This window comes from Schistocerca serialis, chromosome 2 (assembly GCF_023864345.2).
Source record: "Schistocerca serialis cubense isolate TAMUIC-IGC-003099 chromosome 2, iqSchSeri2.2, whole genome shotgun sequence".
In the NCBI taxonomy this organism is placed as follows: domain Eukaryota; kingdom Metazoa; phylum Arthropoda; class Insecta; order Orthoptera; family Acrididae; genus Schistocerca; species Schistocerca serialis.
This window is the reverse complement of record NC_064639.1, coordinates 737,812,112-737,837,829: the sequence shown is the minus strand read 5'-3', so window position 1 is coordinate 737,837,829 and position 25,718 is coordinate 737,812,112.

The window sequence follows — 25,718 nt, the reverse complement described above, 5'->3', positions numbered from 1 at the left end:
ATCTGCACTGCAAGTCTGGAAGCTAAAAGAAATAATATTATTTTACTGTTACTTTACCGCTTCCTTGCGGTATGATAGACTATATTGGAAGTCGTTTGAATACGCCGCGGCAGCGGCTCTTTCGTTCGCCACGCAGCTCAGCACCACAGATAATATTTATATAACTGAAAAATGTCTCAACAGGATGGGATAATAGGCAAGCAAGCTTTAACAATTAATAATGCAAGTTTTCATTTACATAACTCTATTAAAACATTTAAATATTTCAATTGTTACACACCTTTATGAATTCATACGTAATGGCGTACATCTCTTAGTCTCGACAAAAGAATGCTACACTAGCGTTCGCTACTACGACACAGGATATCTTACTCGCTCGACTCCCAGATGAAGAAGGCAAAGAAATTGCTGTTCGTCACGTATTATATGCTAGTTACTTATTTTAATCTTTGTTCGACATTTATCGTCTGTGGCGGTTTCATTACTCGCCGACGCAGATATTCTCAAAAATAAATAATAAAAAAAATACATAGTTTTATACAATAACACAATATGATACATATAATTTTCTCGTTACTACATAATATGTTGTTTTTGTTTCTTACTAGACGTTATGGAGCGTTTCACCACAGAATTCAGGTAACTTAACTAACGTACTTCTCAACCCTATCAGTGTAAGACTGTAATGATACATAGACGTGCTTCTGATTATTAGCATGTCAATAATCCATATCGTGATTATCGAACCCCCGGTTGCGCCACCTCACTTCCTAATTTACACAACTACATTCATGCTCCGCAAGCGACCATCAGGTACGCGTAAGTTAAATGGTGGAGGGTACCCTGTACCACTAATAGTCATTTCCTTTCCCATTTCAAATGGGTCGAGGGAACAACGATTGTCAAAGTTCGAGTCTCGGTCCGGAAACAGGAAGTTTGTGGTAAGTTCCTATGGGACCAAACTGCTGGGGTCGTCGGTCCCTAGGCTTACGCACTACTTAATGTAATCTAAACTAACTTGCGCTAAGGACAACATACACTCACAAACACATGCCCGAGGGAGGATTCAAACCTCCGGCGGGGGGAGCCGCGCGAACCGTGGCAAGGCGCCCAAGACCGTGCGGCTACCACGCGCGGCTCTCGGTCCGGCATACAGTTTTAAGCTGCTTGAAAGTTTCATATCAGCATGCTCTCCGCTTCAGAGTGAAAATTTCATTCTGGAAACAATCCCCAGGCTGTGGCTAAGCCGTGTCTCCGCGATGTGCATTCTTCCAGAAGTGCTAGTCTTGCGAGTTTCGCAGAGATCTTCTGTGAAGTTTGGAAGGTTGGAGAAGAGGTCTGGCAGAAGTCGGGCGTAGGTTACTCAGTTGGTACAGCACTTGCCCGCGAAAGGGAAAGCCCGAGTTGGAGTCTCGGTGCAGCTCACCGTTTTAATCTGCCAGGAAGTTCCATCCTTCCATTCCTCTATCGTACACGTTCCTTGGCTTCGTGACCCCTTCTTCAAGTTAGTGGCACTTGTATCATGGAGCAGTAGTTTTGTAATTACAATTAGCCCTGCTGTTCCGGGCTTCTGAAATTCCCTTCCTGTTGTCTGGTGCTAACAGGGATCGCAAGCGTGACATTTCAGTTCTGCAGTGATTATTGCAACTGTTGTCCACTAATTTTTCTTCCCAATTCTCTTCAGTGACCGTCTGTGACGATCGCTCAGCACACACTTCCGTCCGCAATGTGACTTAGCTGATGATGTTTCTCCACTTTTTCATTATGCGCTATATATCTTCTATACGGTACCTCTTGAAATACCGGACACTTTGCTCACTTTGTTTACGGAATCGCCCTCCCCCCCCCCCCCCCCCCCCCGATACGGGTATCAACAATTCGCCCAAGTCTGAATTCACTTTCTTTCGACATAATGAACTCGTGTCTACTCAGAACACTGCTCTGAACGTGACTGCACACTTGCGAGGTTTTGGGGACTTAGCAAAAATACCATTCTCTGTCAAATGCAGGGCAACCTCCAGCTCGGCTAGCATTTGCATTCCGTGTGATGTTTCCGTATTTTTGTCCACCGCCTGTATGTCTCCATGTCGACTCTCACTCCTCCCTCAATCTTGCCATGATATGGCTCCTTTCCCCGGTAAAGGCCTCCAGTGTTCTCTTTCCAGCTACACGCCCTCTCCTCTGCGTTTAACTGTGTAATTCCCATTGCACTGTCAGTGTTAACCCTCTTTCTATTAATTGATACTAATGAAGCAAATAACAGCAAAAAAGAATTTTGTAACAGTTACCGAATCTTTCATGCGACAATAATCGGCTCGACTGGAGTCATCTTTCTGTTGTTCCGATATAATGTTGTTTGTAGCTCGCTGTAGAAGCTTCCCGCTCAGATGGTATTAAATAAATAAACAATAAAAAAAGAAATAGCTGGCTTTTCCTTAGGTATTGCTTGGTGAAATATAAGGAAGCAGAGAAACATACAGTGAAGGCAGGCAGTAGAATTCGGCGATCTCTGTGGTTATTGTTTTACTGCCGTATACGCTGTAACCTGAAAATACGCCGCGGCCGCCTGTAGCGCGTGAGAGACGTCAGCACGGTCACCGGTGTCTGCTCTCACGACTGCGAGGGGCTCGCCTCTCCAGGCGCCACTGTGCGCAGGAGAACAAACAGCAGATCCCCCCAGTATGTCTCCTCGGCAAACACACTCGGCAAAAGTATATTGCCCTCTGCTCACTGCTGTGGCGAGTTATGAAGCACGCTACGCTGGCCTTTAGCCGACTCTGCTACCGCACTCTGGCCACCGAACCTCTTCTTTACTCCATCACTAACCTGCTAAGATGTTGCTGAGCGCCCTGAAGGTTTTGATGCTACAAGAGTTAATCATAATTCGTACATTTCTGGAAAATCAGAAAAACCGCCTCAGGTCACATATTATTTGTTTTGTTATTGGTTTCGCTCATCAGACGTTAGCATCTTCAGCTAATCAGTATTTAAATTAATTTTACTTCTTGATCGCACTGGATTGGCTTACAACATTTCCTCACGAAAAAGAAAAGTTTAAAAAGTGCAAGATAAAGCAATCAATAAAAGTACACCTTGTAATCGTAACAAATGTAACACGTCGAATAATCGTCTAGCATCCATTTTTCTCACTTCAGTGAGGTGACAAAAGTCATGGGATAGCGATATGCACAACACAGATGGCGGTAGTATCGCGTACACAACGTACAAAATGGCAGTGCATTGGCGGAGCTGTCATTTGTACCCTACTCGAGTCATCCATATGAAAAAGTTTTCGACGTGATTATGGCCTCACGGCCGGACTTTGATCGGGGAATGGTGGCTGAATCTAGACGCGCCGTACATTCCATTTCGGAAATCGCTAGAGAATACAGTTTCCCAAGGTCCACAGCGTCAAGAGTGTACCGAAAATACCAAATTTTGGGCATTACTTCTTACCAATGACAACGCAATGGCTGACGGCCTTCACTTTAAATCTATGTAGAGTTGTCAGTGCTAAGCTGATCAGTTATAGAATTTTGGAACACGTATTATGTTCGAGTATAATGACTTTTCTGGAGACTACAAATCTACTCTGTAGGAATCAGCATGGGTTTCGAAAATGACGATCGTGTGAAACCCAGCTCACGCTATTCGTCCACGAGACTCAGAGGGCCACAGACACGGGTTCCCAGGTAGATGCCATGTTTCTTGACTTCCGCAAGGCGTTTGATATAGTTCCCCACAGTCGTTTAATGAACAAAGTAAGAGCCTATGGACTATCAATCCAATTGTGTGGATTGAAGAGTTCCTACATAACAGAACGCAGCATGTCATTCTCAATGGAGAGAAGTCATCCGAAATAAGAGTGATTTCAGGTGTGCCGCAGGGAAGTGTCGTAGGACCGTTGCTATTCACAATATATATAAATGACCTTGTGGATAACATCGGAAGTTCACTGAGGCTTTTTGCGGATGATGCTGTAGTACATCGAGAGGTTGTAAAAATGGAAAATTGTACTGAAATGCAGGAGGATCTGCAACGAATTGACGCATGGTGCAGGGAATGGCAATTGAATCTCAATGTAGACAAGTGTAATGTGCTGCGAATACATAGAAAGAAAGACCGTTTAGCTACAATATAGCAGGTCAGCAACTGGAAGCAGTTAATTCTATAAATTATCTGGGAGTAGGCATTAGGAGTGATTTAAAATGGAATGACCATATAAAATTTATCGTCGGTAAAAGCAGGTGCCAGACAAAGATTCACTGGAAGAATCCTAAGGAAATGTAGTCCGAAAACAAAGGAAGTAGGTTACAGTATACTTGTTCGCCCACTGCTTGAATATTGCTCACCGTTGTGGAATCCGTACCAGATCGGGTTGATAGGAGAGATAGAGAAGATCCAATGGAGAGCAGCCCGCTTCGTTACAGGATCATTTCGTAATAGCGAAAGCGTTACGTAGATGATAGTTAAACTCCAGTGGAAGACCCTGCAAGAGAGACGCTCAGGCATACCGACAGTCTTTCTTTCATCGACAATCTTTCTTTCGACGAACAATACGAGACTGGAATAGAAGGGAGAACCGTTAGAAGTACTCAAGGTACCCTCCGCCTTACGAGTATGGATGTAGATGTAGATGTAAGGAAAACTGTGTGTAATAACCACAGAACTTAATGTGGGACGTACAACGAACATATCCTTTAGGATAGTGTGACGAAATTCGGCGATAATGGACTACGGCACTAAACGATCGACGCGAGTGCCATTGCTAACAACATGACTTCGCCTGCAGCGTCTCTGCTGGGCTCATGATCATATCTGTTGGACCATAGACGACTGGAGAACCGCGGCCTGGTCAGATGAGCGCAGATTTCAGCTGGTAAGAGCTAAAGGCAAGGTTCTAGTCTGGCACAGACCCCACGAAGCCATGGACCCAAGTTGTCAATAAAGCAGTGTGCAAGTTGGTGGTGTGGGAGGTATTTACACGAAATGGGCTGAACCGGTCATTGACTGGAAATCGTGATGTTCGGCTACTTGGAGACCATTTTCAGTCATTCATGGACCCTTTATGGATGATAATGCGCCATGTAACTGGGACACAATTGTTCGCTATTGGTTTCCGGAATATTCTGGACAATACGAGCGAATAGTTTGGCCACACAGATCATCCGACATGAATCCCGTCAAACATTTATGGGACATGATCGAGAGGTCAGTTCGTGCACAGCATCCTGCTCCGGCAACGCTTTCGCAGTTATGGACGCCTACACAGACAGCATGGCTCAGTATTACTGAAGGTCACTTCGAACGCCTTTTAGCTGCACTACGCCTCGCAAAACGAGGGCCGACACTATATTAGGGGGTACCCCATGACTTGTCACCTCAGTGTAAACTGCTATACCGCCTCATGTGGCGTTAATGTAAAGTGAGCAAGATGGGCGCTAGATGACTCTTCGAAGTGTTGCTTTTGTAGCGAGGTATTCATTTAGTGTCACTTGAAGAACACAGTCAGCAACTTGCGTAGTGAGAATTGCTTGAATTGACACTTTACAAAGAGCAACGTGCGGGACTTCGAAAATCGCTGTCCACCGTCTACTACCTCGAAACTTTAGCGTAAGTTACAAAAGGAATTATCCGCCACTATTCAAGTCTGCTACCGTCTTATACTCGGACTGATATTATCGCTGTTTGGTGTGTATATAAGAGAAGCATATTAGCACTGTATTGTATTGTCTTATAATGATTTTAGTAGATAATATACTGAGTCTATTTACAATATATGTCAGAGATCTTATTTAGATCAACCTGATATATGCTTTAAAGTGTTGACAAAAATTACTTCTTTTGGTTGAGTGGGAGTTACACTATTTCAGTTATTAAGTGAAATTACGAAAGGAGGTCACAGTAACCTGACATTGTTCATATTATTTTGTCAAGCAGATTCTCTCTTATTTATTTAAACGACCTGCTTGATACAATGAAAGTCTCAATTCATTAGTATGTAAATCAGTATTCACTTGGTCAATAGTCTTTTCCGTTTTGCATATTTGGTGCAATATAACATACATAATTTTATTGTGTAACTAAGTATTATTTATTCTTCTCTTTATCTTTCGCTTTTTGATACTTTATATGTAATAGTAATTTTGCATTCTCAGTTTTCTGTATTTCATTCTCATCTTGAGACATAATGGTTCGATCAAGACAATTGTGAAAAAAAAACGTATTTTCCAAAATATATCGCTTGCTCAAGTTTGATGAAGTCAAATTTCACAGGAGAGTTTAATTTCGTTCAGCATAATCGCCAGCACATGTTTGGAGGATGCCGACCGTAGCGTAAATAGTTTAATGCGTAGCCATCAGGGCAATGAATATCTGATCACGTTCACGTCTGATAAGCAAAACTAGGAATAAATCAAATCACGTACCACCCCTGGCAGTTTGGCTGTACACTAATTTTTAGCGGCAGCAGTATGCACTGCAGGTGATGCCGACGTTTGCCGATATATTTAACTCAAAGTATTGACAGAAGCATCAATAATCAGACGTTATTAACAAGAAACGTTATTCCTATGGACGGCTGCTGAGATCAATAAGCAATATAATTATCTTCAGACGCATTGTTCTGGCGCTCTTAAATGTCTGAGTAAAATGAAATAAAGTGTTTACTTGAAGGTGATCGAAGAACGTGAAATTTATGCGGAAGAATTAAAATAAAACCTCACTACAAAAAATGTTAATGTATTTTCAGTGGACTTTCGTTGATGAGGAAGATGAAGTCTCCGAAAATAAGTTCACGAGACTGCAGTGAACAGAAGGTGCAAATAACTTCCAGTTAGGCTCATATTAGAACGACATGTATTCACAGCTGTTTTTCCTGTTTTAGTAAACTTATTTATTTCTTAGAGGAAGTATAATAGTCGACTACGAAATGTGTTGCTTTTATGAAGAAGAGACTCGTGTATATTAAACATAAAATCATAATAATTAAAGTTTAGAGGAAGAGGTTTAGTAACTAAGTTACCTTTGTAAAGCAATATCCGAATTTTGTCTGACATACTTCACTTGTCGCTTCTTTCTTTACCTTTCCTCCTCCTAGTCACGATCTGTTAGGACAAATGAATTAATGTAAGTCCATTTAACTGAAAATAATCAGTCATTTTTGTTCAAAAGCTGTGTCATGTTCTTTGATTTTGTACCACTAACATCCTTGGTACATTATTGACAGGTTTTGTAGTGTAAGTCCTTGTGAGTCTTATTATACGAACGGAAATAAACTGCTTGGATGATATCTGCTCTGCAACCACTGCGGCCACATCGTCAAGATAAGTACGGATTGTACTAATTACTTAGAACCTGCTTGTCATTAAATTCATGGAGTCCGATTTCCCAGTGTGAATATTATTTGCGCACTGAAGATATTCGAAGCTTCTTCGGTCGCGAAAATGAGAAGCCAAGCCAATTATTTCCAATAAGAAAAATATCGTGTCTGGTAGAAATTCAGTTTGTAAACTTTTTGCCAGCCCAGTTCACCCTCTGTAAAGGAAGAGCTAAAATATTCAACGTACCATTACAGTAATAAATTATCTAACAAGCGTCCAGTGTCAGTGCCTTCCCTGGTTTCTGCTGTTGTGGAAGAATGGCTGCTATTCCCCCACAGACATTCAAACACCTAATTGAAAGTGTCGCCACTGAATTTCAAGCCGTCATAAAGGTAAAGTGTGGACACATAGCATATTATTGGCCACAGGCGGGTGTCCGGATATTTTCAATCGGGTAGAGTAGCACTACAGTTACCAGCAAAAGAATATTTACATTTTTCTGTATTACGCAGCATGTATAAGAATTGGGTTTGCGATTGTGAGCACCCCACAGAAAATATTACTTCATCGAATTCATCAACGATGGTTACGCTCTACGTAACATGTTCATCGCCACTGAAGGTTGTCCTCTATTGTAGATACTGTGGAGATACTGTGGCACCTTATAACGTAGGCAATCCATTGGCTGTATAGGGGTTGGCTGTATAGGGTCGTTGAAACAACTTTCATGCATCCAGAATGAGATTTTCACTCTGAATACTGGTAAGCTCGCTCAATGAAGCACGCCCACCTGTCCCTCTACGTTTCGACCGTTCTCTGCAATACTTTCAGTTTTGTGTTTATTCGGATGAATATTTATTTGAGTAAACATTGTCTTGGTTTGCTATGTGTGGCCCTTAATGCGATAAACGACGAGCCATGGGATGTCACAAATAACATACAAGTGAACACTTGTGAGAGACTTAACATTCGTTCCCGACCGGCCGTAACAGCAAGGGTAGCAGTTACGCTGCTAAATGCGTAGCGACACTCTGAACTTTTTAAAACTCTGTTACGTTTGCCGATTTGCACGACGTACTTTTGCCCTCGAGCGCATGAAATACTCTGCGCAGGAATATACTTGACACAAAACGAGTACCAAGAAAACAAAGGACTGTCACCATGTAATTTGGACGACGCTACGCGAACAGCCGAGAGCGGTTCAGAGGATTGTCACAGCAGGTGGTCGTTCACGTCTACCACCTCTGGGGGGAAAAAGTCTATCCTCGCAACAGCACTATTTTACCACTGCGTTGTTCACACTTTCCACATTGCGTTTAAAACAGCTGTATCGATTTTACTGCCTCTTCGGAGGTTTTATAATCCCATCTGCCAGCATATACATGTTTCCTTTAGAATAACAGGAACATGCATTTAGCTCACATGTGTTGGCTATTTTGGACAGAATAACTACTGTGTAAAAGCAGAGACAGTTTGCACAAGCTGTTATCGTGAGAGTTCCAGTTATTCACTCATGAGAAAAAAATACTGTACACGATTGATCTGCAGTCGAGTCCTGCATCCTTCTTAGCTTCCAGAGAGCCGTCGACATAAGCCCAGGTACCAAGTTCGAGTTTCAGGTCAGCACACAGTTTTAATCTGCCACGAAGATTCAGCCTTTGATACAGTTTTCCTGTGATTCCTAGTAAGCCACATATGCCAGTCCAGTTAGCCGTGCGATCTAACGCAATGCTTTCCGGGCGGAAAGGAGTGCCGGTCTCTGGCACGAATCCGCTCGGCGGATTAGTGTCGAGGTCCGGTGTGCCGGCCAGTCTATGGATGGTTTTTAAGACGGTTTTCTATCTACCTCGGCGAATGCGGGCTGGTTACCCTTATTCCATCTCAGTTACACTATGTCGGCGATTGCTGCGCAAACACTTTCTCCACGTACACGTACACCACAATTACAATTACTCTACCACGCAAACATTGGCGTTATACTCGTGTTGTGTGAGACGTTCCCGGGTAGGGGAGTGGGCAGGGGGGGGGGGGGGGGTCCGCTGAGGGCCGATCCACACAATATCACTGGGTTCGGTGTGGTGGGGCGGTGGGGTGCGTGGACTGCTGTAGCCTATTGTGGGGTTGTGAACCACTGAGGACTACGGCGGAGACGAAGCCTCTCCATCGTTTCTAGGTCCCCTGTTCCACACAATACAATGCGATACAAGCCATACATAAGTTTAAAGTAAATGCTTGCTAACAAATCAGAATTCTGTTTCTACAAGGAGAGATACCGTCGGGAATGAATGTAACGTCGGACATTCCTAGCGGGAGTGTGATAGAATCTTTACAATTTGCATTACAGATATTTCCGGGAGCTGTCTGAAGCGGACGACCCAGTTTGGTAAGGGAGGGCTCGTTATTACAAAATCTTTGTGAAATGCAGAAATATCTGTAAAAGACTATAACCATCTGGTGCGAAGAGCGCCAGCTGTCTCACATAACAAGAGATCTGTTCGGCGAGTAGATTGTTACTCATTACTTCCTCTGAGAATTTGCATCAAAGTCTACTTCAGAAGACGTTAAATAACCAATAATCAAAGGTGATAACATCTACATAGTTTGCATAACGAAATTTTCTTTGGTACACCCGGCGGCACAGTGTCGAATGGTGGAATTCAGTGGAGACGATAAGAAATCGAACCTATACATGCCATTTACTCTTAGCTTTTGTAAGGAAACATATGGATGGGAATTTGTTAATTAGCAAATGGCTCTGAGCACTATGGGACTTAACATCTATGGTCATCAGTCCCCTAGAACGTAGAACTACTTAAACCTAACTAACCTAAGGACATCACACAACACCCAGTCATCACGAAGCAGATTACGTCGGTAACGTCCGAAGGTGGCAACAGTGGCAAAAGTTGTCACAAACATCTCACTGTTCCTTATCGCACTGCGAACTCTCGTTTTTGACCTTGAAATGGAATAAAAGCCTCGAGAAACGTTGTAGCAGCTCTGCCATCCCCTGAGGCCTTTCCGTGCCGATTGTGAAAGGCGATGTGTCTCTACTGTTTTCCTCGGCTTCATAAAAAAACCACCTGATTTCAACGCTGATGTCGCGGTTCTAACATCAATCACAGAGGCATCAAAGAAGGGCTGAAATGTCGGTAAGCCGGTTGCGACAAAATTCCCATTTTGTGACACGACCAAAGTGGCGATGGGCAGAATTGTGACTAAGTTTGGTGCCAATGCGAATCATTAACCTACCTCACACATGAACTGAGCTCTGGCGTTTTTTGCGCATGTGCAGACGCCCTGGTGTTTGAAGCGTCGTCGAGCTGAATAGTGACGCTGGAAGGCGCCCCGCTTCTGCACCATTAGAGAGGAAGATTGAACGCACCTTTCAGCCGAATTTATACTTATGTATTGCAATGGGAGGGAATCAAGGGGTATCAAAAAAGTGATATTTTAATTCTGTTGAGCAGTGCAGTTTAGATACTGGCCATAAATGACAATTTTCTTTTCTTCCCTTACTCTCACTAACAGTCTCACAACATGTACCTCCGTTCACAGTGTGTGGTACACGGTAGGGACTGCTGACGTAACACAGTGCTCCCACTAGTTCCAGTGCGCACACCTGCAGCAGACAACGCGCGCCCACCGTGTACCTGCAGTTGTGGCTGACTGTGGGAACGGCTGCCAGTCCGCCAGCTGCACTGGCAGCGCCGTGCTGTGATAGCGGGCCTGCGCACATTGTCGTAGTGCCCGTACATTGTGCAGCTGTAGTCCTGAGCTACTCTGGAATGAGGAACTTGAAACAGTAAATTCACTGCACAGCTCTGACAGCGTTCTGTCACAGTAAATGTTCACCTCGAAATGGAAGTTAAAGACGGGCGCACGTTGACATGGGCGGGACAGCTCGGTGGCTCTTGTGTTGTGGAAGGCGAAAGAGAGAGCTGACAGCCAGAGCGTCGTACGTGATCTGTACTGACTCTGTGAATGTGACACAAAAATATGCGTTATGACACGCTCCCGGTTGCGTTATATATATATATATATATATATATATATATATATATATATATATATATATATATAAAATTGATAGGCTTGGTATGTATGCACCCTACGTTATATAACAACAGTCATTCTCGGAACAAGAAAATTAAAGTGAACCACAAAATTTGAATAAAAATGTGACCAAGCTTCATTTAATTTACGATCAAATTTTATTTACAATTTGAGCATATACTGATACACAACCCGCAACTTGGCTATGCTTTTTACTGCATCTCTTCCAACAGTTAATACCGTTCCCAGAAAGCGCTTTCTTCTTTCCCAAACACATTTTTTACTGAGTTACACTTTCAAGAAAGAAAGAGCTAAAATTGTAGTTCTATGCCATAAGTCACTCTGAGGTACAGAATCCATAGATGTTACCCAGTAGCCGACACTAACCATATACACTCCTGGAAATTGAAATAAGAACACCGTGAATTCATTGTCCCAGGAAGGGGAAACTTTATTGACACATTCCTGGGGTCAGATACATCACATGATCACACTGACAGAACCACAGGCACATAGACACAGGCAACAGAGCATGCACAATCTCGGCACTAGTACAGTGTATATCCACCTTTCGCAGCAATGCAGGCTGCTATTCTCCCATGGAGACGATCGTAGAGATGCTGGATGTAGTCCTGTGGAACGGCTTGCCATGCCATTTCCACCTGGCGCCTCAGTTGGACCAGCGTTCGTGCTGGACGTGCAGACCGCGTGAGACGACGCTTCATCCAGTCCCAAACATGCTCAATGGGGGACAGATCCGGAGATCTTGCTGGCCAGGGTAGTTGACTTACACCTTCTAGAGCACGTTGGGTGGCACGGGATACATGCGGACATGCATTGTCCTGTTGGAACAGCAAGTTCCCTTGCCGGTCTAGGAATGGTAGAACGATGGTTTCGATGACGGTTTGGATGTACCGTGCACTATTCAGTGTCCCCTCGACGATCACCAGTGGTGTATGGCCAGTGTAGGAGATCGCTCCCCACACCATGATGCCGGGTGTTGGCCCTGTGTGCCTCGGTCGTATGCAGTCCTGATTGTGGCGCTCACCTGCACGGCGCCAAACACGCATACGACCATCATTGGCACCAAGGCAGAAGCGACTCTCATCGCTGAAGACGACACGTCTCCATTCGTCCCTCCATTCACGCCTGTCGCGACACCACTGGAGGTGGGCTGCACGATGTTGGGGCGTGAGCGGATGACGGCCTAACGGTGTGCGGGACCGTAGCCCAGCTTCATGGAGACGGTTGCGAATGGTCCTCGCCGATACCCCAGGAGCAACAGTGTCCCTAATTTGCTGGGAAGTGGCGGTGCGGTCCCCTACGGCACTGCGTAGGATCCTACGGTCTTGGCGTGCATCCGTGCGTCGCTGCGGTCCGGTCCCAGGTCGACGGGCACGTGCACCTTCCGCCGACCACTGGCGACATCATCGATGTACTGCGGAGACCTCACGCCCCACGTGTTGAGCAATTCGGCGGTACGTCCACCCGGCCTCCCGCATGCCCACTATACGCCCTCGCTCAAAGTCCGTCAACTGCACATACGGTTCACGTCCACGCTGTCGCGGCATGCTACCAGTGTTAAAGACTGCGATGGAGCTCCGTATGCCACGGCAAACTGGCTGACACTGACGGCGGCGGTGCACAAATGCCGCGCAGCTAGCGCCATTCGACGGCCAACACCGCGGTTCCTGGTGTGTCCGCTGTGCCGTTCGTGTGATCATTGCTTGTACAGCCCTCTCGCAGTGTCCGGAGCAAGTATGGTGGGTCTGACACACCGGTGTCAATGTGTTCTTTTTTCCATTTCCAGGAGTATATATATATATATATATATATATATATATATATATATATAGGGAAAAAAGCACCGTCATGGGATTTGAACAGTCGTATTGGTCAACTCATAAAATTCAGTGAATTTCTTTGTTACTGAGATTGTAACCTGTACATTCCTGGAACGATTAGATGCAATTGTAAGTAATTGTTTCGTCAGCAGATTTTCATGAACGTCCTTTTGTTCATCATCACCATTTACGACAGCATCTTTGATCTGTTGGACGAGTATGAGCTTGTGCAGTCGGTGCAATATGCATGATACTTTACGTTAGTCTTGTTTTATTTTGTACATACCGATGTATTACATTTTCATGTTTCTGGAATGACATCTCACAAGTTGGTATATTGTACGTATGATGGAGATTCTTTGAGGTGTATTTGCATAAGCTCCTATAGTGGCAATTTAGATTTTTCGAAACCAGTCGTCAAAAATAAAAATAACATCAGCGAGGTTGGCTGTTGAAGTTTTTACTTATTTATTTCATATTACTCTACATTGCTCCCATACTTCAACGATTTCAGGCATATTTAAATGTTTCACTTCTTCTGAAAACTAGATATTTTATACATTTCTATTTGAAATTTTTGTGTTCTATAATAGTCGAATCACAAAAAACAATATTTACTGCAGAATCCAGTGTGATAGTTTTGTATTCCTAATTTTTCTGTATCTAAAAATGGATGCTTCCACTGCAACAGCATATTAGTTTGTTAATTATTCAAATTAGAAAATTTTAGTTTTTAGAAATTTTTGGGAGGACTTTGCGAATGTGCTTGTGCGTTAAAACTTCCCTTCCATAAAATAGTACATATAATTTTCCCAATTTTTGATTCGACAGCTAGCAGTTAATCAAGACAATTTAACAGCCTAAACTGTTTTTAGACGTTTCGCTGTCTTTTGTGTTATACATAAATTGAAATGCTCTGTATGTTAATATCTTGTTATTTCTGTAATACACGCATATCGCATATGTAAATAAGTGCCCCACACAAAGCAGTACTAGGACCCAGCAGTAAACTTACAAACTTTTATATGCGTTCCAAGTTGCTATAAAGTCATCAAACAGCGCTCATCTTGTCTTCGGAGATCGTGATGTACGCTGATCGTCATAAAAATAGCTGCACAGACAACGACACGTGGGCTGTGGTCATTGCTGACAGGTATATAGGAGGCACCACACGCAGAAAATGATTATACTTTGAACCTTCAAGGACCACAAAACGATCACAACACCTACATTCTAATACGACTTTATCTCATGCTGCTCTACCTGAGCATGCAGTTCCAGCAGACTGGTCGATGGGGAAGGAGTCCTCATGAGACATTCCATGGTATCCCATACCTTCTCGGTCGGAGGGAGATCGGGCGATGCGGCAGGTCTTGGCACAGTAGCCACAGCTCTAAGACACGCTCAGGGGGTGGTAACGGCATGAGGACGAGCGTTGATCTCTTGAAATAGGGCATGGGACATCATAGGATATTACTCCCTATACCATCACACCATCCTGGGAGGACATGTGACGAGCCACCATAAACCGCTGCTCGTGCAATGCACTTCAAGACACTGATGCGCTGGTCGTCAGCTCGAAGATGGCAGTGGGACTCGTCTCTAAAGATGACCCACTGCCAGTTTACCGACACCAGGCGAATCGGGCGCTGAGATGCAGAGATGTCGTAAAGATCAGCGTGTGGCGACCTCTGCGTCATACAACTGCCTGTCATTGGTGCTAACACTAACTGGACGTTACACAGAGGACAGAACACTCTGCTGAATGGCCTCTACCGTTGGCGATCGATCGGCTCGTGTCTGACTGACGAACCATCTGTCCTACCTTCCTTGGTGCATGTCGGATATCCATGTCCTGTGTGTCATGCATGCTTGCCTTCCTGTATCGATTGCCACCAACAATGGGCAACAGTGGTGTCCGTATAATCGGTGAGATGTGCAATACGATAGCCTCCCGCAGACCTAAGATACTGCCTGGCCCTCTCGTATAGCACCGACGGACGGATCACTATCGACAATGCCACGTGTCCTCGCTCCAAGAGACAGTGCGGAGAGGTTTGGAATTCAACGCAGAACGTTAATGCAATTAACAATTAGAAGTTACCTTTCTAGTAAACTCTCTGGACCAGATTTATTTCCCCCTTAGAAGAGCACACTGGCCGCTTTAGAGAGCTGTAGATGGTGGAGACCTAGTACCAGGAGGGCATGTCACTCTCTGTCGTCGACGTAAAATCATGGCTGCCAAGTGTGCCAGCCCGTGGTCTGCAGCCAGGGCAGTGACACGGTATGGAGACGAGGCAGAATCGCAGAAAGGAGCTATCATATTTGGATTTGCTCACGGCTATACCATGTATTAAGCTGTCCAATTTTTGGTGTATTACCGTAGAGTATACAACGTGACTTCAAGGTATGGGTTACTGTCGTGTCACCGCCAGACACCACACTTGCTAGGTGGTAGCCCTTAAATCGGCCGCGGTACGTTAGTACACGTCGGACCCGCGTGTCGCCACTATCAGTGATTGCAGACCGAGCGCCGCCACACGGCAGGTCTAGTCTAGAGAGACTCCCTAGCACTCGCCCCAGTTGGAGCCGACTTTGCTAGCGATGGTTCACTGTCTACATACGCTCTCATTTGCCGAGACGACAGTTTAGCATACCCTTCAGCTACGTCATTTGCTACGACCTAGCTAGGCGTCATATTCAGTTAATATGAATGTATTCTGAACAGATAATATTGTGAATCATGTACCGTCAAGAGCGACGTTCATCATTAATGGATTAAAGTTAAGTATCAAACTAATTACGTCCGCTTTCTGAATTCTAATTTCTTGTCATGTTACAGATCTCACGTCAGTAGAGTCCTTTCCTCCTCACGCCAGCCTGCGTGAGCTAACACGCGTGCATTTCGGCCCCCACTAGTAACACGGTGTTACATTTCAGCCAATCTCCTCCATGTAACCAGGACAGTGGTCTTATAAGATCCTAAACGACAGCGGCCAGAAACGAGTATCACGCTTTTTGAATGAAAATCGATTTCAGATCCGTCAGCAAGTGCTTCTCTTAGTGAATACATTTCCATCTCAATCAGTGTTGGAGCGAAAATTGTGAACGCAACTGCAAGTAAAGGACGTTTGGAGTCGGATACCTCGCGAAAGTTCGTTTCTCACAAAGCTGAAAATTTCCAGTGAGCCAAACAAAACAGAAATTGAAGTGTAGCTCACTGAAGGCGTATAATGCCGTGCGACGATCTTGCCTCCTTTCAAATGGCGAGAGGCTACTGAGCAGCACTGGCTACTTGGCGGCAGCAGTCTGTGCGCATCGGGTTTGTTCTGTGGTTGCTGGTATGCTGGTTATTCTCCCTGTCAACACATATCGATGAAGCTAATATCGCAGTAGACTAATCTGGGACCGCTACTTCGAATGGGCACGTAAAATGCTGCTTCAAAAATAATTTAGTTTGTAATGGGAAACCAACCGGCGCTTACCGTTGACACTGGCAGTCGCGTAAGAGACGTAATGAGTGGTATTTGTTTGAACGACTCATGCGACACGCTGCAAGAAACACCAGAAAAAATCCGCCTGACCACTCTTAAGAGTGACACCCCGCATTTGCTACTAATCATTAAATTAACAAATGAAAGTGTATATACATGTCTGTCACATTGTACACGCCAGTAATTTTCATTTTGTGACGGATCTATAGAACATGAGAATCAGTCCAAAAGATGTTCATGTGCCAGGATTTAATCCCATTGTTAAACGGTAAGAAGTAAATTATTCAAGTCTGTGTGATCCCTAAATAAAACGCCGACAATCACCAATGAAACCTGCACATACACTGTTAAAAATGCAACAATTTTATACGGGAAGCCAGACCGAGGTACGCAATCCGTAGATTTAATCTAGCAGACGACAAAAAGCGTAAATATAAAAATGCAGGAAAGAAGTGGCATGACGGTATTCGAACAATCATACTTGTCGAGAGATGAAACAAGCAATTTCCGCTTAGACTGAAACTGGGTTCATTATCTCTCAAACAATTTACATTACTCGATGAATGATCTAAAAAATTTGTGAGTGCATGTTGCGCCATTTTCTAAGTCAGTGGCAGCTTTAGTCGTCAAGTTTTTTTTTCTCTCGTAGGGCTGTGGCTATAAACATTACATATTTCCATGTTCGTCCTCCTATATGGCTCGCACACAGTTCCAGTACAGTACTGACCTTTTTGTGTAGCACTTGCCTATTAATTCAGAATGAGTCGATCGAATATTACATTTTTCTGGCGACATAAGAGTCTCAACTTTATCTTCAACAAGGATAAAAGTTGAAGCAATGAATGAGTGCTATGGCCAGGACCCAACCCCAACTCCCCTGCTTATAAAGCTCATGTGCCAGTCAATACACCACCGTAGCTTTATAGCTAAAAAACCCGCAATGATTAGGTAAGCCTCATTCCTACAAGAAATTCAATTTAGACCTTCAGCCCATTTTCCCCTTCTCACATCTTCGCTATTGCTAAGGCTCTCCGACGCCTTCCCGCTCGGGAAGCAGCGCGATGGACCGCTCGGCTAGCCGGGCGGGCTTGTTTCAACCATGTACTTCTCCCTTACTACTTTTTTTACATTCGTCAGTATGGCGGTTTTTTCAGCTACATTTTGAATAACGCAGCTGACTTGTTTAGCTGTCAAACTGATTGAGTTGTTGGCTTACATTTGATTAATAGTTAAGTGTAATTAATTTTGTTCTGTAATTTGTAACTGCTATTTTGGCCTGTATATGCTTACAAGGGAACCTCCACGTCGCACCCCCCTCACAGTTAGTTATACGTTGGCACAGTGGATACGCCTTGAAAAACTGAACACAGATCAATCGAGAAAACAGGAAGAAGTTGTGTGGAACTATGAAAAAATAAGTAAAATATACAATTTGAGTAGTCCATACGCAAGGTAGGCAACATCATGGGTAGGGTGAGCTCAGGAGCGCCGTGGTCCCGTGGTTAGCGAGAATAGCTGCGGAAGGAGAGGTTCTTGGTTCAAGTCCTCCCTCCAGTGAAAAGTTTAACTTTTTATTTTCAGTTTTTGTGACAAACTCTTATGCTTTCATCACTTTTTTAGGAGTGATTATCACATCCACAAGAAAACCTAAATCGGGCAAGGTAGAAGAATCTTTTTACCCATTCGCCAAGTGTACAAGGTAGGTGGGTCGGCAACATATTCCTGTCATGTGACGCACATGCCGTCACCAGTGTCGTATAGAATATATCAGACATGTTTTACTGTGGAGGAATCGGTTGATCTATGACCTTGCGATCAAATGTTTTCGGTTCCCATCGGAGAGGCACGTCCTTTCGTCTACTAATCGCACGGTTTTGCGGTGCGGTCGCAAAACAGACACTAAACTTATTACAGTGAACAGAGACGCCAATGAACGAACGGACAGATCATAACTTTGCGAAAATAAGAAATTAAACTCTTAACTTGAAGGCAAACTCGAACCACTGACCTCCCGTTCCGCAGTTACTCACGCTAACCACGGGACCACGGCGCTCCTGAGCTCACACTATCCTTGATGTTGCCTATCTTTTGCATGGACTACTCAGTTTGTATATTTTGCTTATTTTTTCATAGTTCCACACAACTTCTTCCTGTTTTCTCGATTGATCTGTGTTCAGTTCTTCAAGGCCTATCCACTGTGCCACCTTATAACTAAATCTGAGGGGGGTGCGATAGGGAGGTTCCCTTGTTAGTAAAAAGCACTTTTAGTTTCAAATATGTACCAGTGGTATCTAAGGGAGTTATTATTTTACAAAGGGCAGCTGCGGCATCCAACACACACTCCATAAAAACCTTATACTGACGACATGTAAAGGTTTTACACCAGCTAGAGATAAGTAAAATCCAAAATGCGTCCTGGAGTGAAATAAGGACGTGCAAAAACAGCAAATAGTTGCTGTACTTTTTTCAATAATTCCATCCGTGGCTCATGAGCTCAACAACAATAAAATACGTGGATAAGTTTATTGTGGTGTATGTTCTGCAGTCCGCATGTTCTTCGTTTGCGGTGGTAATGTACTATAATCTATCGCTTCTCTAAGCATTGTATGAATACATCCTCGACTTTTCATCCTCTATCTCTGCTGATACCAACAGCGATAGACGAAGTGTAGGCAAGTTTCTTGAGAAAACTTGCTATTATGCTGTCCACAACTGGACTACTGCGTATGGCCGAACGGACTTCTCTAGGAGGGTATGCTTTCACCTCATACACTATCTGATTAAAATGTCCAGATGCCCCTACGTAGTGCAGAATCCACAACTACACTACTGGCCATTAAAATTGCTACACCACGAAGATGACGTGCTACAGGCGCGACATTTAACCGACAGGAAGAAGATGCTGTGATATGCAAATGATTAGCTTTTCAGAGGATTCATACAAGGTTACGCCAGTGGCGACAGCTACAACATGTTGACATGAAGAAAATTTCCAACCGATTTCTCATACACAAACCGCAGTTGACCGGCGTTGCCTGGTGAAACGTTGTTGTGATGCCTCGTGTAACGAGGAGAAATGCGTACCATCAAGTTTCCGACTTTGATAAAGGTCTGATTGTAGCCTATCGAGATTGCGTTTTATCGTATCGCAACATTGCTGCTCGCGTTGGTGGAGATCCAATGACTGTTAGCAGAATATGGAATTGGTGGGTTCAGGAGAGTAATATGAAACGCCGTGCTAGATCCCAACGGCCTCGTATCACTAGCAGTCGACAGGCATCTTATCCTCTTGGCTGTAACGGATCGTGCAGCCACTTCTCTCAATCCCTGAGTCAACAGATGGGGATGTTTGCAAGACAACAACCATCTGCACGAACAGTTCGACGACGTTTTCACCAGCACGGACTATCAGCTCGGATACCATGCCTGCAGTTACCTTCGACGCTGCATCACACAGACAGGAGCGCCTGCGATGGTGTACTCAACGACGAACCTGGGTGCACGAATGGCTAAACGTCATTTTTTCGGATGAATCCAGGTTCAGTTTACAGCATCATGATGGTCGCATCCGTGTTTGGCGACATCGCGGTGAACGCACATTGGAAGCGTGTATTCGTCATCGCCATACTGGCGTACCACCCGGCGTGATGGTATTAGGTGCCATTCGTTACGCGTCTCGGTCACGTCTTGTTCACATTGACGACACTTTGAACAGTGGACGTTACATTTCAGATGTGTTACGACCCCTGGCTCTTGCAGGTCCTGTACGGTCCTTTCTGGATACAGAAAATGTTCAACTGCTGCCCTGGTCAGCACATTCTCCAGATCTCTTACCAATAGAAAACGTCTGGTCAATGGTGACCGAGCAACTGGCTCGTCACAATACGCCAGTCACTACTCGTGATGAACTATGGTATCGTGTTGAAGCTGCATGGGCAGCTGTTCCTGTACATGCCATCCAAGCTCTATTTGCCTCAATGCCTAGGCGTATCATGGCTGTTATTACGGCCAGAGGTGGTTGCTCTAGGTACTGATTTCTCAGGATTTTTTTTTTTTTTTTTTTTTTTTTCGTCAGTCTACTGACTGGTTTGATGCGGCCCGCCACAAATTCCTTTCCTGTGCTAACCTCTTCATCTCAGAGTAGCACTTGCAACCTACGTCCTCAATTATTTGCTTGACGTATTCCAATCTCTGTCTTCCTCTACAGTTTTTGCCCTCTAGTACCATGGAAGTCATTCCCTCATGTCTTAGCAGATGTCCTATCATCCTGTCCCTTCTCCTTATCAGTGTTTTCCACATATTCCTTTCCTCTCCGATTCTGCGTAGAACCTCCTCATTCCTTACCTTATCAGTCCACCTAATTTTCAACATTCGTCTATAGCACCACATCTCAAATGCTTCGATTCTCTTCTGTTCCGGTTTTCCCACAGTCCATGTTTCACCACCATACAATGCTGTACCCCAGACGTACATCCTCAGAAATTTCTTCCTCAAATTAAGGCCGGCCAGAAATGCCTTTTTTGCCATAGCGAGTCTGCTTTTGATGTCCTCCTTGCTCCGTCCGTCATTGGTAATTTTACTGCCTAGGTAGCAGAATTCCTTAACTTCATTGACTACGTGACCATCAATCCTGATGTTAAGTTTCTCGCTGTTCTCATTTCTACTACTTCTCATTACCTTCGTCTTTCTCCGATTTACTCACAAACCATACTGTGTACTCATTAGACTGTTCATTCCGTTCAGCAGATCATTTAATTCTTCTTCACTTTCACTCAGGATAGCAAAGTCATCAGCGAGTCGTATCATTGATATCCTTTCACCTTGTATTTTAATTCCACACCTGAACCTTTCTTTTATTTCCATCATTGCTTCCTCGATGTACAGATTGAAGAGTAAGGGTGAAAGGCTACAGCCTTGTCTTACACCCTTCTTAATACGAGCACTTCGTTCTTGATCGTCCACTCTTATTATTCCCTCTTGGTTGTTGTACATATTGTATATGACCCGTCTCTCCCTATAGCTTACCCCTACTTTCTTCAGAATCTCGAACAGCTTGCACCATTTTATATTGTCGAACGCTTTTTCCAGGTCGACAAATCCTATGAAAGTGTCTTGAATTTTCTTTAGCCTTGCTTCCATTATTAGCCGTAGCGTCAGAATTGCCTCTCTCGTCCCTTTACTTTTCCTAAAGCCAAACTGATCGTCTCCTAGCGCATTCTCAATTTTCTTTTCCATTCTTCTGTATATTATTCTTGTAAGCAGCTTTGATGCATTAGCTGTTAAGCTGATTGTGCGATAACTCTCGCACTTGTCAGCTCTTGCCGTCTTCGGAATTGTGTGGATGATGCTTTTCCGAAAGTCAGATGGTATATCGCCAGACTCATATATTCTACACACCAACGTGAATAGTCGTTTTGTTGCCACTTCCCCCAATGATTTTAGAAATTCTGATGGAATGTTATCTATCCCTTCTGCCTTATTTGACCGTAAGTCCTCCGAAGCTCTTTTAAATTCCGATTCTAATACTGGATCCCCTATCTCTTCTAAATCGACTCCTGTTTCTTCTTCTACCGCATCAGACAAATCTTCACCCTCATAGAGGTTTTCAATGTATTCTTTCCACCTATCTGCTCTCTCGTCTGCATTTAACAGTGGAATTCCCGTTGCACTCTTAATGTTACCACCGTTGCTTTTAATCTCACCAAAGGTTGTTTTGGCTTTCCTGTATGCTGAGTCTGTCCTTCCGACAATCATATCTTTTTCGATGTCTTCACATTTTTCCTGCAGCCATTTCGTCTTAGCTTCCCTGCACTTCCTATTTATTTCATTCCTCAGCGCCTTGTATTTCTGTATTCCTGATTTTCCCGGAACATGTTTGTACTTCCTCCTTTCATCAATCAACTGAAGTATTTCTTCTGTCACCCACGGTTTCTTCGCAGCTACCTTCTTTGTACCTATGTTTTCCTTCCCAACTTCTGAGATGGCCCTTTTTAGGGATGTTCATTCCTCTTCAACTGTACTGCCTACTGCGCTATTCCTTATTGCTGTATCTATAGCATTAGAGAAGTTCAAACGTATCTCGTCATTCCTTAGTACTTCCGTATCCCACTTCTTTGCGTATTGATTCTTCCTGACTAATGTCTTGAACTTCAGCCTACTCTTCATCACTACTATATTGTGATCTGAGACTATATCTGGTCCTGGGTACGCCTTACAATCCAGTATCTGATTTCGGAATCTCTGTCTGACCATGATGTAATCTAATTGAAATCTTCCCGTATCTCCCGGCCTTTTCTCAGGATCTATGCACCCAAATTGCGTTAAAATGTAATCACGTGTCAGCTATAGTATAATATATTTGTCCAATTAATACCCGTGTATCATCTGCATTTCTTGTTGGTGTACCGAGAGAGGTGGCGCAGTGGTTAGACCCTGGACTCGCATTCGGGAGGACGACGGTTCAATCCCGCGTCCGGCCATGCCGGGATGGTTCCTCTGAAAGGGCACGGCCGACTTCCTTCCCCATCCTTCTCTAATCCGATGAGACCGATGACCTCGCTGTCTGGTCTCCTTCCCCAAACAACCCTAACCCTAACCCTTGTTGGTGTAGCAATTTTAATGGTCAGTGGAGTAGATGTTGTGAGAGGCCGACCCGGAATTGTAAAAGGGAACGGAGAGTTTTGTGTTGGAAGCAGAGAAGTAATTACATCAGAATAGGTCAGTCGGGAGAGTTCATTGACTTCGAACGTGGACTAGTCACTGGGTGAGGTCAACTAACAAATCCATCAGCGACATTTCTAAACTTATAACGCTGTCTTAGTCGACTGTTGGTATTGTGGCTGAAGTGGAAATGCGAAGGACAAACCACAGCTAGATCAAGACGAGGCAGACCTCATGTAATGAGAGACCGTCGAGCATTGATTGAGTGGGTGTGAATCATTGCATGAAATCAGCGGAAGGAGTTACTAGTGAGTTCCCAAGTGGCATCAACATTCCCGCTAGCAGAGAGATTGTGCGTTTGGTGTTAAAAGGAATGTGGTAGAGTGGTTGAGCAGAGCCCCGACTTGAATTAAACAAGAGACATTTTGGGCGAACTAGGATGTCCAACAACACTACCTTATTTGGTTTCGGTTCTTGAGGAAGAATGGGCCGCCATTACTTCACAGACATTAACTCACCTCACTGAAAGTGGCCTCAGTTGGACATACACTGAAGCGCCAAAGAAACTGATATAGGCATGCGTACTCAGATACAGAGATATGTAAATAGGCAGAATACGGCGCTGCGGTCGAAAACGCTTATGTAAGACAATAAGTGTCTGATGCAATTAGATCGGTTACTGCTGCTACAATGGCAGGTTATCAAGATTCAGGTGAGTTTGAACGTGGTGTTATAGTTGGCGAACGATTGATGGGACACAGCGTCTCTGAGGTAGCGATGAAGCGGGGATTTTCCCATTTCACGAGTGTACCATCAATATTAGGGATCCGGTAAAACATCAAATCACCGACGTCGCTGCGGCCGTAAAAAGATCTTGCAAGAACAGGGACAACGACGACTAAAGAGAATCGACCAACGCAACAGAAGCGCAACCGTTCCGCAAATTGCTGTAGATTTTAGTTCTGGGCCATCAACAAGTGTCAGCGTGCGAACAGTTCAACGAAACATCAGCGATATAATCTTTAGGAGCCGAAAGCCCACTGGTGTACCCTTGATTCCTGCACGACACAAAACTTTACGCCTCGCCTGAGCCCGTCAACATAGGACTGTTGATGACTGGTAACATGTTGCTCGTCGGACGAGTCTCGTTTCAAATTGTATCGAGCGGATGGATGTGAACGGGTATGGAGACAACCTCACGAATCCATAGACCCTGCATATCACCAGGGGACTGTTCACGCTGGTGGAGGCTCTGTAATGGTGTGGGAGGTGTGCACTTGGAGTGATATGGGACTCCTGATACGTCGAGATACGACTCTGACGGGTGACACGTACGTAAGCATCCTGTCTGATCACCTGCATCCATTCTTGTCCATTGTGCATTTCGACGGACTTGGGCAATTCCAGCAGGACAATGCGACATCTCACACGCCCAGAATTGCTACAGAGGGGCTCCATGAACGCTTTTCTGAGTTCAAACACTTCCGCTGGCCACCAAGCTCCCAGGCATGAACAATGAGCATATGTGGGATGCCTTGTAATGTGCTGTTGAGAAGAGGTCTGCACCCCCTCGTACTCTTACAGATTTATGGACAGCCCTGATGGACTCATAGCGTCAATTCCCTCCAGCACTACGTCATACATTAATAGAGTCCATGACACGTCGTGTTGCGGCACTTTTGCGGGCTCGCTGTGACCCTACACGGTATTAGGCAGGTCTACCAGTTTCTTTGGTCTTCAGTGTGTTAATGTCTGTTAACAGATGTCCGGATACTTTTGATCTCACAGTCTACGTGCTTTAACATCTCCCCAGAGACAGTTCTACTCAGAATGTTCTAGGCCTAACCACGTGGTGTCCTACCGATCCACAGCGATACTAGACTAGTGCGGTCATTTGATCTGAGAGTTCATTGCAGATAAATGAGTGGGAGATGACCCTACTACATGAATTTAATAGGTGCAGCACTAAAAAAAAAATTTAGAACTCGGTCAATATTATTAAAGTGAATGAACGGCATTGACAAAGAGGTGTTACAACTGAAATCGAATAAAAAAAATTTAATACGGAAATTTGTGAGATCTAACACCCATCATGGTCATTCAAAAATGGAACTTAACATCTGAGGTCATCAGCCCTTTAGACTTAGAACTACTTAAACCTAACTAACCTAAGGACATCACACACGCCCATGCCCGAGGCAGGATTCGAACTTGCCACCGTAGCAGCAGCGCGGTTCCGCACTAAAGGACCTAGAACCGATAGGCCACAGCGGCAGGCATCACGGACATTAATTAGTAAAATTTTTCATTTGTGTTCAACGATAATAAACACTGCAGAAGCA